General features: G+C 41.6%; 1 protein-coding gene across 1 annotated transcript in view; it reads left to right on the forward strand.

The window, feature by feature from the left end:
• The window catches only part of NBEA (neurobeachin), an 822532-nt gene that overhangs the window by 322165 nt on the left and 485928 nt on the right, over positions 1–14439 (forward strand). The gene's annotated exons all lie outside the window — the stretch shown is intronic.

The raw sequence follows: 14439 nt of genomic DNA on the forward strand, positions 1-14439 counted from the left end.
CTTTACATTCATCACCCTGACAAAGCTTAGCTTTGTCAGTTGTGAATTTTATATACATGGACTTACATAATTTTATTATTTTGTTTCTGGTCTTTTACCAAAAGTCATTATTTATGATATTCATCCATGTTGTTTATGTTGTTGTTGTTGTTAAGTGCCGTCGAGTCAGTTCCAACCCATAACGACCACATACAGGGTTTCCGAGGCTGTAAATCTTTACGGGAGCAGAAAGGCTTATCTTTCTCCCGCGGAACAACTGGTAGTTTCGAACTACTGACCTTGCGGTTTGCAGCCCGATTCGAAACCACTACGCTACCAGAGATGTTTAATAGCAGTTGTTTATTCTTAATCCATTTTTATTCCATTCTGTGTGCTTACTACAGCTTATTTCGTTTGATTATGGACATTTGGAGGTTTTCTGTTGTTAGCTATTATAAGTGACTGTTGTGAGCACTCTTGTACATCCTGTTAGGTCCCCTGAACCTGTGTGTGCGGATCTATTGGGTAAATAACAAGGAGTAGAATTGCTGAGTCATGGGATTTGTGCCTCTCTAGATTTAGTAAATGATGTCAAATGGCGCTTCAGGTTCCCTAACCGTCCAGCACAGTATGAGAGAGGCTCCTATTGCTCTGCATCTGTGATGATCCTTTGATTGGTCAAACAGATTCCTTTCTGACATCTGCAGAAATTCCTCTGAGTTTCCATTTCTTTTTCTCTAATGATGCAGGAGCTTGAACATCTTTTTCAGATATTTATTGGACTTTTGCTTTTTCCTTTCTGTATTGTGTATTGAAATCTTTTGCTCATTTATCAAAGTTGAATTGTCTTTTACTTATGAATTTGTAAAAATTCTTTACACATTTTGAATAGATATATTTTATGTATATACACGTTCCTCCTGAGCACAATTAAATGTTCAGATTGCTTATTCTCCTCAGTGTTGTCCATAGCTTGTCATGATCCACATATTTGAAAGCCTTTGCAAAGACAATAAAGCACAGGTAAACATCTTTCTGTATTCTCTGCTTTCAGCCACAACTCTACTTGTCTTTGGTCTTTCGTGTCTACTGCATCAAATCTGTTCTTCAGATGATCTCTACATTTAGGTGGGACATATTCAAGGTCATATTTTGACTCTTGTGGACTTGTTTTAATTTTCTTTAGCTTCAGCCTGAACTTGCATATGAGCAATTGATGGTCTGTCCACAATCTGCCCTAACCTTGTTTTGGCTGATGATATGGAGCTTTTCCACCATCTCTTTCCACAGATGTAGTTAATTTGATTTCTGTGTATTCCATCCGGTGAGGTCCATGTATATACTCATGTTTTTATGTTGTTTAAAAAAAGTATTTCCAATGAAGAAGCCGTTGTTCTTGCAAAACTCTATCATGCTATCTCCAGCATTATTTCTATCACCAAGTCATTATTTTTCAACTACTGATCTTTTCTTTTTGTTTCCAACCTTTGCATTCCAATCATCTGTAATTATCAATGCATCTTGATTGTATGTTTGATCAGTTTCAAACTGAAGAAGTTGGTAGAATTCTTCAGTTTCATCATCACTGGCCTTAGTGGTTGGTGCATAAATTTGAATAATAGTGATATTAAGTGGTCTTCTTTGTAGGTACATGGGTAATATCCTATCACAGACAGCATTGTACCTCAAGACAGATCTTGACATGTTCTGTTGGATGATGAATGTGAAACCATTTCTCTTCAATTTGTCCTTCCCGGCATAGTAAACCACATGATTGTCCGATTCAGAATAGCCAACACCAATCCATTTCAGCTCACTAATGCCTAAGATAAAGATATTTATGTGTTCTAATTCATTTTTTATAATTTTCAATTTTTCCGGATTCATACTTCATGTATTCCTTGTTCCAATTATTAATGAATGTTTGTAGTTCTTTCTCTTCATTTTGAGTTGTGCCCCATCAGCAAATGAAGTTCCCAAAGGCTTTGCTCCATGCGCATCATCATGGTCAAATAGGCTTGGAGGAGGCAGCCCTTTCCCAGTCGTATTTTAAGTGCCTTCCAACCTTAGGGCCTCATCTTCTGGCGCCATATCTGACAGTATTCTGATGCTCTTCATTGTGTTTCAGGATTCAGTATTCTGGTGCTATCTGACAGTGTTGTACTGCAATTCATAAGGTTTTCAGTAATTAAATATTTTAAAGTAGTCCTTCTCTCCTTCGTCTTAGTATGTTACAGTTTGGAAGCTTATCTGAAACCTGTCCACCGTGGTTGACTTTGCTAGAACCCTGAGAAACCTGTACATAGACCTAGAGGCAGTTGTTTGAACAGGGAACACTGAATGGTTTAAAATTAAGAAAGGTGTGTGACAGGGTTGTATTGTTTCATCATACTTATCCAACCTGTATGCACATAAACCGAGAAGCTGGGTTCTATGAAAAAAAATGTGACATCAGGATTGGAGGAAGACTCATTAACCTGCAATATGCTGATGATAGAGCCTTGCGTGCAGAAAGTGAAGAGGACTTAAAATACTTATTGATGAAGATTAAAGACTGCAGCCTTTGGTATGGGTTGCATCTCAATGAAAAGAAGACAAAAATCCTCACCACTGTACCAATAAATAATACCCATATAAATGCAAACAAGATTGAAGTTGTCAAAGACTTCATTTTGCTCTGATCAACCATCAATACTCATGGAAGCAGCAGTCAGGAAATCAAACGATGTATTACGTTAGGCAAATCTGCTGCACAAGACCACAATAAAGTGTTCAAAAGCAAAGAGGTCATTTTGAGGACTAAGGTACACCTGATCCAAGCCATGGTATTTTCAGTAACCTTATATGCATGTGAAAGTTAGACAGTGAATAAGGAAGACCACAGAAAAATTGATGCATTTGAGTTATGATGCATTTGAGTTAAGTACCATGGGCTGCCAAAAGAACCACAGATCTGTGTTGGAAGAAGTGCAACCAGAGTGCTCCTTGGAAGCCAGGATGACGAGACTTCGCCTCTCCTACTTTGGACATAATATCAGGAGGGACCAGTCCCTGGAGAAGGATATCATGTTTGGTAAAGTGGAGGGTCGGAGTGAAAGAGGCAGACCCCCAACAAGATGGATTGGCACAATGACAGCAGCAATGAACTCAAATGTAGCAATGGTTGTGTAAGGTTGGCCCAAGACCGGGCAATGTTTTGTTCTGTTGTGCATAGGGTCGTTAGGACTCAGTAATGACGCAATGGCACCTAAGAACAACCACAGCGTATCATGTATAAGGAGTGCCGTGGTTCTGTAGAATAAGCACTGGACTGCGAGCCACAAGGACAGAGATGAGACTTTATTGTTTATATGCCTTTTGGTAGCCAGAAGTTGCTCATTTTAATAAAATTCGATTACTAACATTCTTAGTACTTTCCGTGCTTCGTTGAAGAAATCTCCATCTACATTGTCCCTCCCGTCTGTTCTTATTTAATTTGTTCTGTTTATATTGATATCTGTAATCTATCTGGAATTGTTAGGACTATGAGATAGGACGACACAATACCGTTGATTGGAATGCAGCACTGGTCTTCCCCTGTGGGGCAGCACCTTTGTCTTAAGTCCAGTGTCCATGTCCACTTGACTCTGTCGTGGAGCTGCACTCTGTCCTTTAGTCTGTCGGTCCAGGCTTGTCCTGCTGCCGCATGCATCAGGCTTAATCAGTACCTATATCTGGGTTCTTTGTTGTTACGTGCTGTGGAGTCGGTTCCGACTCAGAGCGACCCTGAACAGGGTTTCCGAGGCTGTAGATCTTTATGGGAGCAGAAAGCCTCATCTGTCTCCCACGGAACAGCTGGTAGTTTCGAACTGCTGACCTTGTGGTTCGCAGCCCCATTCGTAACCAGGTAAGGTCTCCCAAATTTGTTATTTTTCCTAAGTGTGTCTGGGATATTCTTCGTCTTTTTAAACAATACTTTATGGTCTGTTCAGTGATTGTTCACACAGCAGTTTAAGTTCCTACTCAACAGTCTCTACACTGGTTACATTCTACATAACACATGAACATTTCCATCATTTGTATTTTGGTGGTTCTGTTGCCATTCATCAAGTTTCCCTTCCCCTTTTCCCTTTTCATATTTGTTTTAAAGCCACTGTTTTTGTGTTAAAGGAGCACTGTACTTAGGGTGATATTTCTCATTTTACGAGCCAGTAGGTTACTTAGGTAAGAGGGTGCATAGTTTGAGTTTAGTGTTGAAAGAGTATCTCAGGCCCCTCCAGTCAGGTCCCGTCCATTAGGTCTGATGAAAATGGTTGGGAGGGATAGCTGGGTGCCATCCAGTTCTTCTGCTCTTGGGGTGGGTGAGGCCACAGCTGACGCAGAGTTCTTGGTCCTCTAGACTACTTCCTTTTTTGCAGAACTGGGATGTGTCACCTAAGAGAGTCTTGATGTTTTGCGTTTCCATTTAAATTTTAGAATTAGTTTGTTAAGGACATTGTAAAACAACTTGCTGGAGTTTTGATGAGGAATTTATCAAATGTATACATCTATTGCACCTGAGTATCTATGTTGTTGTTGTAAAGTGCTGTTGAGTAGGTTCCCACGCATAGCAGTTGCTGGGTTTGAACTGCTGACCTTGTGGGTCGTTGCCCAGTGCTGATCCTATAACAGCACACCAGTCTTTGATAGTAGATCGGTGACTACCAAACTACAAATTTTATCTCTTCACTTTTTCTTTAGTTTTTTTCTAAATTATTACCAATAATGATTTCTTGTTTTGTTTCTTTTCTTGTTGTTGAGAATAGACACATGTTTCTTATTAGGTTGATTTGATTTGATTTGATTTTTTAGACAAAACTGCTTGTAACAGTTATTGTACACATTTCTTGTATGTGATGAAATGCACAGCAAAACTGACCTGTTGTTAATCCGTGTTTCTTTAAGATTTTCTGTTGAAAGTCAATCTTTATTTCTGAACACATCCTCAGATAGTACAGATGTTTGTATAGAGTGCTAATAGTTGTATTACTCATAAATATCCTGAGACATGTGGTATTAAATTGAAACCTGATCAAAAAGTGTCCTGGAAAGACCGGTGCCAAAGAGGAATGGCCGATAGCCTGGAATTTCCCATGGTAAGACAGAAGCTCTGCTGTCATCCATCCGTGGTTTGATGATCTGAAGCCATTCATTAAGATACTTAACATGATCCAGAGAGCATCTTGGGAAAAAGATTTCAGCAGAACTCCATTGGAATTTCTCTAGAACAGCTTTCCTCAGCAAGTGCTTTTGGGATACTACCCCCGGGGATATGGACACAAAATTCGAGAGTCTGGAAGTGCACTGGAATTTTTCTTCTATTCTTAAGACTCTTTAATTTCTTTGGAAACCTTGTTGCATAGAAGGTGTTAGTAGGTGGCAGAAGGCATACTGCGAAGCTGGAGACCACTGCAGTGGTCTGAAGGACTGCTTCACAGAACAACTCTGGCACAGTTACTATTTTTAACCCAGGAAAGCTGCTTTTCAGAGCGGCTTTGATCCAAACTTGATAAAAATGTTTCTTAACTGAAGAGCCATTTGCTTCCTTGAAGGTAATAGCTATACGTCAGGAAAGCAAAGCCCATTAGCTCAAGTGCTAGTTCCACGCAGGACACAGACATGACCGCAGTCTGGGGAGGTTCAAAGTGAAGAACAGGAGCAGTGGCAAAGTCCACCTACAAACTCATGCTGTCCTTACTGACAGGGACAGAGAGCAGGAATGCAAAGGGGGGATTAGAGTTATTCTTAGCAATTTCATATTTTCTGTTGTCAACAACATCATGTATTATCAAGAAGTTTATACATGAGGAAAGCAAAAGGTCATTAAAAAGGCAGGAAAAAAAAAAAAAAAGACCAAATTGGATGTCAGAAACTTTGAAACTTGTTTATTATGATAGTTGTTGTTGTTGTTATGTGCCATGGAGTCGCTTCTGATTCATAGTGACCCTGCACAGGGTTTCTGAGGCTGTAAATCTTTACGGGAGCAGAATGCCTCATCTTTCTCCTGCGGAACCACTAGTAGTTTTGAACTGCTAACCTTGAGGTTAGCAGCCCGATTCGTAACCACTACGCTACCAGAGCTCCTTAGAGAAGCTTAAGGAATGGAAGACATGAGAAAGTAAAAGAGTTGAACAGAAAATTTCAAAGGACTACTTAAAATGACCAAGTTAACACTTAAAATAAAATGTGCAAAGGCCTGGAGTTAGCAAGCCAAAAGGGAAGAACACCCTCAGCATTTCTCAAGATGAAAGAACAGGAAAAAATTCAAGCCTTGGGTTGTAATATTAAAAGATTTCATGGGCAAAAACCTTGAAATGCAGAAAGCATCAAAAGAAGATGGAAGGAATACACAGAGTCACTGTACCAAAAAAGAGTTGGTCAGTGTTTACTTATTTAAAAAGGTAGCAATGTTCAAGACCAATATTCCTAAAGGACCAAGTCGGAGGTGCACTGAAGGCATTGGTGAAAAGCAAGGTACCAGGAATTGATGGAAATACCAATGGAGATGTTTAAACCAACTGATGCGGCACTGGGGGCACTCATCCATCTATGCTAAGAAATTTGGAAGACAATTACCTGGCCAACCTATTGGAAGAGATCCATGTTTGTGCTCATTCAAAAGAAAGGTGGCCATCATCGGACAGTATCATTAGTGTCACATGCAAGTAAATTTTTGCTGAAGAGAATTTGAAAATGTTGCAGCAGTACATCCACAGGGAGCGGCCAGAGGTTCAAGCTGGCTTCAGATGAGGCTGTGGAACGAGGGATACCATTGCTAACATCAGATGGATCTTGGCTGAAATCAGACAACACCAGAAATATGTTTACTTGTGCTTTATCGACTATGCAAAGACATTTGACTGTGTATCATGGCAAACTATGGATAACACTGCAAAAATTAAGACTGAAAAAAACTGAATTGTGCTCCCAAGGAACCTATACGTAGACCATGAGGGTATTGAATGGTTGAAATTAAGAAATGTGTGTGGCAGAGTTGTATCCTTTCAGCATATGTATTAATTCTGTATGCTGAAAGCACACTACACTGCCACACACATTGCTGGATTTTAAACCATTCAGAATTCCATTGTTCCTGTTCAAATAAAAACCTCATGCTTGGTAAAGTGGAGAGTCAGAAAAAAAAAAAAAAAAAAAAAAGAGGAAGACCCCAACAAGATGGTTGGCACAATGAACTGACAAATAGCCATTGTGAGGACGGTGCAGGGCTGAACAGTGTGCCGTTGGTTGTGCACCTAAGAACAACACTGCGCTGGGCTTTTGATCCTCAAGTTGTTCAAATTCAATAAAAGACACATTTTAAAAAAAAAACATGTTTATTGTGAATTGAGTGAAGATTTACATAGCAGATCATCCATTTTTGAGATTGATAGACCTGACATTTTGGTGTGAATGGAAACCTGGAGTTCTCCAGGAAGGAGTGAAAGAGGAGACCCTGCCCTCAGAAGTCTGTCGCTGAGATGGAGGGTGTGTCAGGAAACCAGAGCTTGATGCTTTCATGCTTTTCCTTATGATTTTGTTGGAATACTTTGTGACTGACCTTCGTGGAGGATTTCCACCATTCCTCATTTCTTTGTATAGATCCAAGTTTTGGTCTGGTGTCAATTTTTTCTACTTGAAGAACTTTGTTGTTGTTGTTGTTAAGTACCATCAAGTCAGTCCTGACCCATAGTGACCCTGGATAGGGTTTCCGAGAAGTGGATGGTGAGATTGAACCGCTGACTTTGCGGTTCAAACCAACTTTTCAGTCCAGTGCATTAACTCGCGTCGCAAATGTTGTTAAATGCCCTTGAGTCAGTTTGACTCATAGTGACCCTACAAAGGGTTTTCAAAGAGTGGCTGGTGGGTTGGATCTGCCAACCTTGTGGTTAGTGGTCCACTGCGTTTTCTACAGCGCCACATCAGATCCACGTGAATTCGCTCAGTTTTTGGTTGTCTGGGGAGTCTTTATTCCATCTTTATTTATAAAACATTTTTTGCTGTTGTTGTGTATATTGTAATTAGAGCCCTGGTGTGGTGATAGACATTGTAGGATAAGCACTGGGTTGCTACCTGCAAGGTTGACAGTTCAAATCCACCGGCCACTCTCAGAAACCCAATACAGGGTCGCTATGAGTCAGAACTAACTCAGCGACCCTGTGGGTTGTTATTTACTGCTGTTGTTTCAGTATTTGACATTCCTGTTTCTTCCCCCTCTGACCTGCAGTTTGCAGTAAGAATGCCTCTCTCGCCTTTGTTTTTTAAATGCAATGTGTCCTTTATTCGTTGATTGCATTCTTCAGATTTGCTGTTTATATTCAGTTTTCAATAGTGGACATGTCTAGGCTTTGTATTTTTTGGTTGCTTCTTCTGTATTGAAAATCCTGCGTGGTGGTTTTTGAGCATCTTGCATCCATGGTTTAGGACCTTTCCTTTTGTTCTGGAAGATTCTCCCTCATTAGTATCTCTTCATATATTTCTTCTGCTCTGTCTTCTTGTTTTGCTTTTCTGTTGCTGCTGTGACGAGTTCATACAAACTCCACCGCCTTACACAACATCCACGTATGCGCTCATGGTTCAGAAGGCTTAAAGCCAGGGTCTTGCCAGGCTGCGTTCCCATTGGCATCTCTGGGAGAGACTGTGCTTCCAGGCTGGTCCAGGTGGTTGGCAGAGTTTAGCTCCATGGGACTGTGGGACTGAATTGTCTGCTGTCTTGCTGACTGTCAGTCAGGGATGGCCCTGGGCCCCTGAGGCCTTTGTCCAGCCTCATTCTTGGCCCCTGTATTCAGACCAGTAATGGTGTGTTGATTCTTGGGATCTCTCTCTCTCTTCTCTTTGTGTTGTCCATCTGTGACTCCCATCTGGGAAAGATCTGTGCATCAGGGCTCTGGTGCTCACAATGGGCCACCTATTTGTTCAAGTCATCTCCCTTCCGCTCACTTGTAGAGTCCCTTTTTCATGCAGTTACTATGGTGTGCTCATCTTTGGGGTGCTAGTATTTGTCAGACCACATTTATCCTTCTGGGATTCCTATCCCCTTTATTTGAGAGTGCTTGACATCATTCTTGAAAGCTCTTTTTAAAATGTATTCTGTATCTCTTTGTTTCAGTTGGTCTGTTTTTTATTGATATATCTTTCAGGTGATAAACTCATTCCTGGGCTTTATTGAATCTATTATTGGTGAGCCCAGTGATGAAATCTTCCTCGCTGTTACTGTCGTTTTCATTTCTGGCTTTGGCTCTTTTATGCTGAAATCTGTTTATGTGTGTTCATCTTTTTAATTAGTTTCTTCACATCTTAATTATTATGGTTGTTGTTAATTGCCATGAGCTGATCCCAATTGTGGCACCCCCTGCCCCCTGTGTGTGTGAGAATAGAACTGTGCTCCACAGGGTTCTCAGTGGATGATGTTTCATAAGTAGATCCCACTCATGGTACCCTGTGTGTGTCAGAGTAGAACTGTGCCCCACAGGGTTCTCAGTGGATGATGTTTCATAAGTAGATCCCACTCATGGTACCCTGTGTGTGTCAGAGTAGAACTGTGCCTACAAGGTTCTCAGTGGATGATGTTTCATAAGTAGATTCCACTCAGGGCGCCCCGTGTGTGTCAGAGTAGAACTGTGCCTACAAGGGTCTCAGTGGATGATGTTTCATAAGTAGATCCCACTCATGGTGCCCCATGTGTGTCAGAGTAGAACTGTGCCCACAAGGTTCTCAGTGGATGAGTTTTCATAAGTAGATTCCACTCATGGTGTCCCGTGTGTGTCAGAGTAGAACTGTGCTCCACAAAAACTCAGTGGATGAGTTTTCATAAGTAGGTTGACAGCCCTTTCTTCAGAGATGCCTCTGGGTGGACTCAAACCTTATAGTTAGCAGTTGAACACATTAATCATTTGTCCCACCCAGGGATAACCAAACCCATTGGCAGTTAGTAATCTATGATTTTGCTTTCATTAATACTTTCCTAGTTTTGTTTTCTTAATATATGTTTAGTTGTGCAAATTAGTTCACTCATCTATGTCCCATATTTCCTCATTTGCATAAAGTGTTTGATTAACAAAACCTAGGCACTCTAAATGCGTCCTAGGTAGTCCTCAGCTTCTAACTGAACGGTCCGTGGTTGAAACCCTGCAGTCACCTGCGTGGACCATTGATGGGTTATCTGCTCCTGTGAAGTCTGCAGTCCTGGAAACCCTGGAGCCAGGTCCACCCCACCCTGACTACTGCTTTGGGCTGACATGGAGTTGAGGCCAGTGGGTTTGGGTTTTGATTTTTAATGGGCATCTACTATGGAATCTTCTAGTGTGATCATTTCTTTTGTGTCTGAGCTATTTGGTTTAGGTGCATTGCTTAAGTATATAATGATTTGTTTTCAGTATTGATTTCATTGTTATACTGATCCCTTCTTTCATAGGAGTCATGGGTGGTGCTGGGGGCTAGTGCCCTGGACTGCAAAGTCGGTTTGAACCACAAAGTCAGTGGTTCAAGCTCACCAGCTGCTCCTTAGAAACCCTATACAGGGTCGCGACCGACTCAATGGCACTTAACAACAGTGTTCTTTCATATGACCTAAGAATCATCAAATTATTCAAGTATTTATTTATGAAGAATAGAAATTGTAATGTTGTTGTTGTTGTTAGGTGCCATCGAGTCGGTACCGACTTATAGTGACCTTATGCACAGCAGAATGAAACACTGCCTGATCCTGGGCCAACCTAACTATTGTTGCCACACTTGAGTCCATCGATGCTGCCACCTGGTCAATCCATCTCATTGGGGGTCTTCCTCTTTTTCTCTGACTCTCCACCTTACCAAACATGATATCCTTCTCCAGCGACTGGTCCCTCCTGACAATATGCCTGAAGTATGAGAGACAAAGTTTGACCATCTTGGCCTCCAAGGAGCGCTCTGACAGCACTTCTTCCAACACAGATCTATTGGTTCTTTTGGTAGCCCATGGCACTTTCAATATTCTCCTCCAACACTATAACTCAGATGTATCTATTCTTCTACAATCTTCCTTATTCACTGTCCAGCTTTCGTATCCATATGAGGTTATTGAAAATACCATGGCTTGGGTCAGGAGCACCTTAGTCCTCAAGCTGACATCTTCGCTCTTCAACACTTTTAAAAGGTCTTGTGCAGCAGATTTGCCTAATTCGATACGTAATGTAGACAGTGTGCTAAATGAAAGTAGATTTTTTATTCTGCTTGTCTGGACTTCAGCAGCCTGGCACACGGGACGAGCATCCAGCACTGTCATGAACCCCGCTTACTAGGAGCTTTTTTCTGGGAACAGCGGAGTAAGTGATTCCCTCTCCCCTGGGTCCCGGTAATGGCATCGCCAGCCTAGGGTATATCTGTCAGTACAAATCCCTTAGAGTTACCTGTGAGGGTAATTCAGTGCTCATCATTGTTGGTGTGGACTAAGCCATAATAAAAAACACTCGTGTGGAAATGTTTGAATCCGGGCACTGGAAATACAGAATTTTACCAAACGCATTATTAATATTTCATTTGAATGCTTGTTTGGTGTGACGCTGTAGGATAAGCACTAGACTGCTCTCTGCAAGGTCAGCAGTTCAAATCCACCAGCCACTTCTCAGAAACCTTCGGAAGGGTTGCTGTGGGTCAGGTCCAACTTGAGGGCACTTAGCAAGCACAGGGCATCGGGCTGGAGGGGTGATGGAATCCCTCAGTCCCACCAGGCATTTTCTACTAGAAATCAGCACTTCTCTTTGGCAAATAGATTTACACTTAGTTTCACAGAAAATAGCCGAAGTCACACTAGTCCAGCAGCCATGCCTCATACAAGCCTCATGGGAGAAAGTGACGGGGAGTGTCTTGAGAGACTAAGCTAGTAAACCTCAGTCATTTTGTGTCAGGCAGACCCCACGCCTCATGCACCATTGTGTTTTCATGAGCCAGGCTCTGGTGGCTTGACAAGTGGGTTTGTGAATAAATGAAAATAAACTTTCAAAGAAAACTGAAAAATCAGTACTTACAGTTTATGAACTTTGCTTATTTTTCTTAAAAACAATTTGCCAGAGAAAAAAAGACTTTCTTCTGGTGGTTTCTCTGTTTACTTTAAGGAGAAAATTCATTTATTTTCATAGAACATGAGGCCAATGAGTTTCTCCCTTTTGAACTTCCTTCTCATTTTTACGATTGTTGGGGGTCGTGGAATTGGTTCTGCTTCACAGTGACGTGTGCCCTACCTACCTGGTCCTGCACCGTGCCCCCCACGGTGGTTGTTATGTTTGAGCCAGTTGCTCCTGCCACTGTGTCAATCCATCTCCTTGGGAGACTTCGTCTTTTTCACTGACCCTCCACTTTACCAAGCATGACACCCTTCTCCTTGTCCCTCTGTGTCTGAAAATGCAAGGCACCGTTTTGCCATCCTGACTTGTAAGGAGCGTTCTCACTGCACTTCCTCCAATGTGCAGATTGTTCAGTCTTCTGGCAGGCCATGGTACTTTTAATATTCCACTCTAACACGATAATTCAAACACATCAACTCTTCTACAGTTATCCTTATTCATTGTCCAACGTTCACATTCATATGAGGCTGCAGGATTCTCAAATATGCCTTGGAATTGGGACAAAGGAATTTAACACGGATTTTCTGCTATTCGAAGTGAGATCCCCACATTGGCAGGTGGTTTGGTAATTGCTGGTTACTTTTGTACACCCAGCCTGTCAGTGATGAGTACCGTACTTCACACGGTGTTTCCTCTCCTTGGAAATTAGGCTCCTGGCTGCAAAGGTGGAGGCCAGATGTGGCGACTGCAAGGTCGGCGGTTCAAACCTACCAACTGCTTCTGGGCAGAAAGACCAAACTGTCTGCTCCCGGAAAAGAGATGCCGTTTCAGAACCCTGTGGGCAGCCCTGTTCTGCCCTGCAGGCTCGCTGTGAGTCGAAATAGGCCCCACAGCAGCGGCTGTGCTGTGTTCTGTACATACTAACCAGAAAATTGTCCTTTTCCTGCATAAAAGGAACCATGAACATTTTCCACTTACAATATTGTTTGGTTGATAGAGAAATTTGACAGTATTATTTGATAATGTTTTCCTGTATGTAAAACCTTTGATCTCTTGCTATAAATACTATGTTACCTTATTTATTCCATGTTAGAGAGTTAAAATTATGACAGCTGAATAAAATTATGACATATAAGAGTGGCATTTATTATTACATTGAGTGTTAGAAAACCAATGGGTGCCGAAAAATCTTTTTAGAGAGAATCTGTCACTGTTCTCAGAAATGCCTGCTTTATTCATTTCCCTGTGTCAAGCTGGTACATCTACATTTGTGAGTAATGCTTAGATTAATTGAAGTTTTTATTTGATATTTAATCACCAGAAACTTGTAAAACAGGGAAAGAAAACTAGAAGATCTCAAACTGCTGGCAACACAGTGTTCCCGCCTTTAACTGTTATTGTTAATTGTTGTACAGCAGGCTCCCACTCATAGCAATCCTTTATAGGATGCCCAAGGACCAGCTGGTAGGTTTGAACTGCCAACCTTTGGTTAACAGTAAGTTCTATGCTGTTGCTAAATGCCATCAAGTGAGCTCCGAGGAGCGGATGGGGAGTTTGAACGACCCAGCTTGTGGTGAGCAGTACGATGTTGCTGTGAAGTGCGGTCAAGTCGGCTCCGTCACAGGGCCCCTTCACAGAGACGCTGAGGAGGCACCGTTAGCTTTGAACCGCCCACCTGTGGTTAGCAAAACTCTGCTATAATTATGTGCTGTCTAGTCGGGTCCGATCCAGGTTGACCCTGTGTAAGATTTCTGAGGAGCGGCTGATGGGTTTGAACTGCCAGTCTTGCAGTTAGCAATCCAATGCTTGTCCTGCAGACCAACGTGGTACATTAGTATCCTATATTTACGTGGAGTACTGATGTGGGGCTGCAGGACAATGCATTGGACCGCAAGGTTGGTTTGGATCACAATTACTAAAGTTCAACTCCCCTGCCGCTCCTTGGAAACTATACAGGGTCACTATGAGTCAGAACTGATACAGTGGCACGTAACAACAGCAATATCGTCTACCTAGGACTCCTGGTGTAGTGATGGAGAATAGCACTGGACTGACAAAGAACCACAAGTTCAGTTCAAACCCACCAGCAGCTCCTCAGAAAACATATAAAGGGTCTCTGTGAGTCAGAACTGACTTGAGGACACTTAACAAAAGTTTACCTATGATGTGAGCCTCCATGAATCTAGAATTCTTTTAAATTATTTTACTGATTGATCATAAATAAAAATGAGTATTCATGCTTTATTCAGAACTCAGTTGCAGAGACCACAGTCATTTGAACTTTTCTCCTTTTCCTTAGCACTTACCATTATATTATTCATTGTTGTTGGATATTGTTGAGTAGATACTGACTCCTAGGCTGTCATCTATTGTGTCACTATATACTCATATATACTCTTATAGA

This window comes from Chrysochloris asiatica, unplaced genomic scaffold, assembly GCF_000296735.1.
Source record: "Chrysochloris asiatica unplaced genomic scaffold, ChrAsi1.0 scaffold00272, whole genome shotgun sequence".
NCBI lineage: Eukaryota > Metazoa > Chordata > Mammalia > Afrosoricida > Chrysochloridae > Chrysochloris > Chrysochloris asiatica.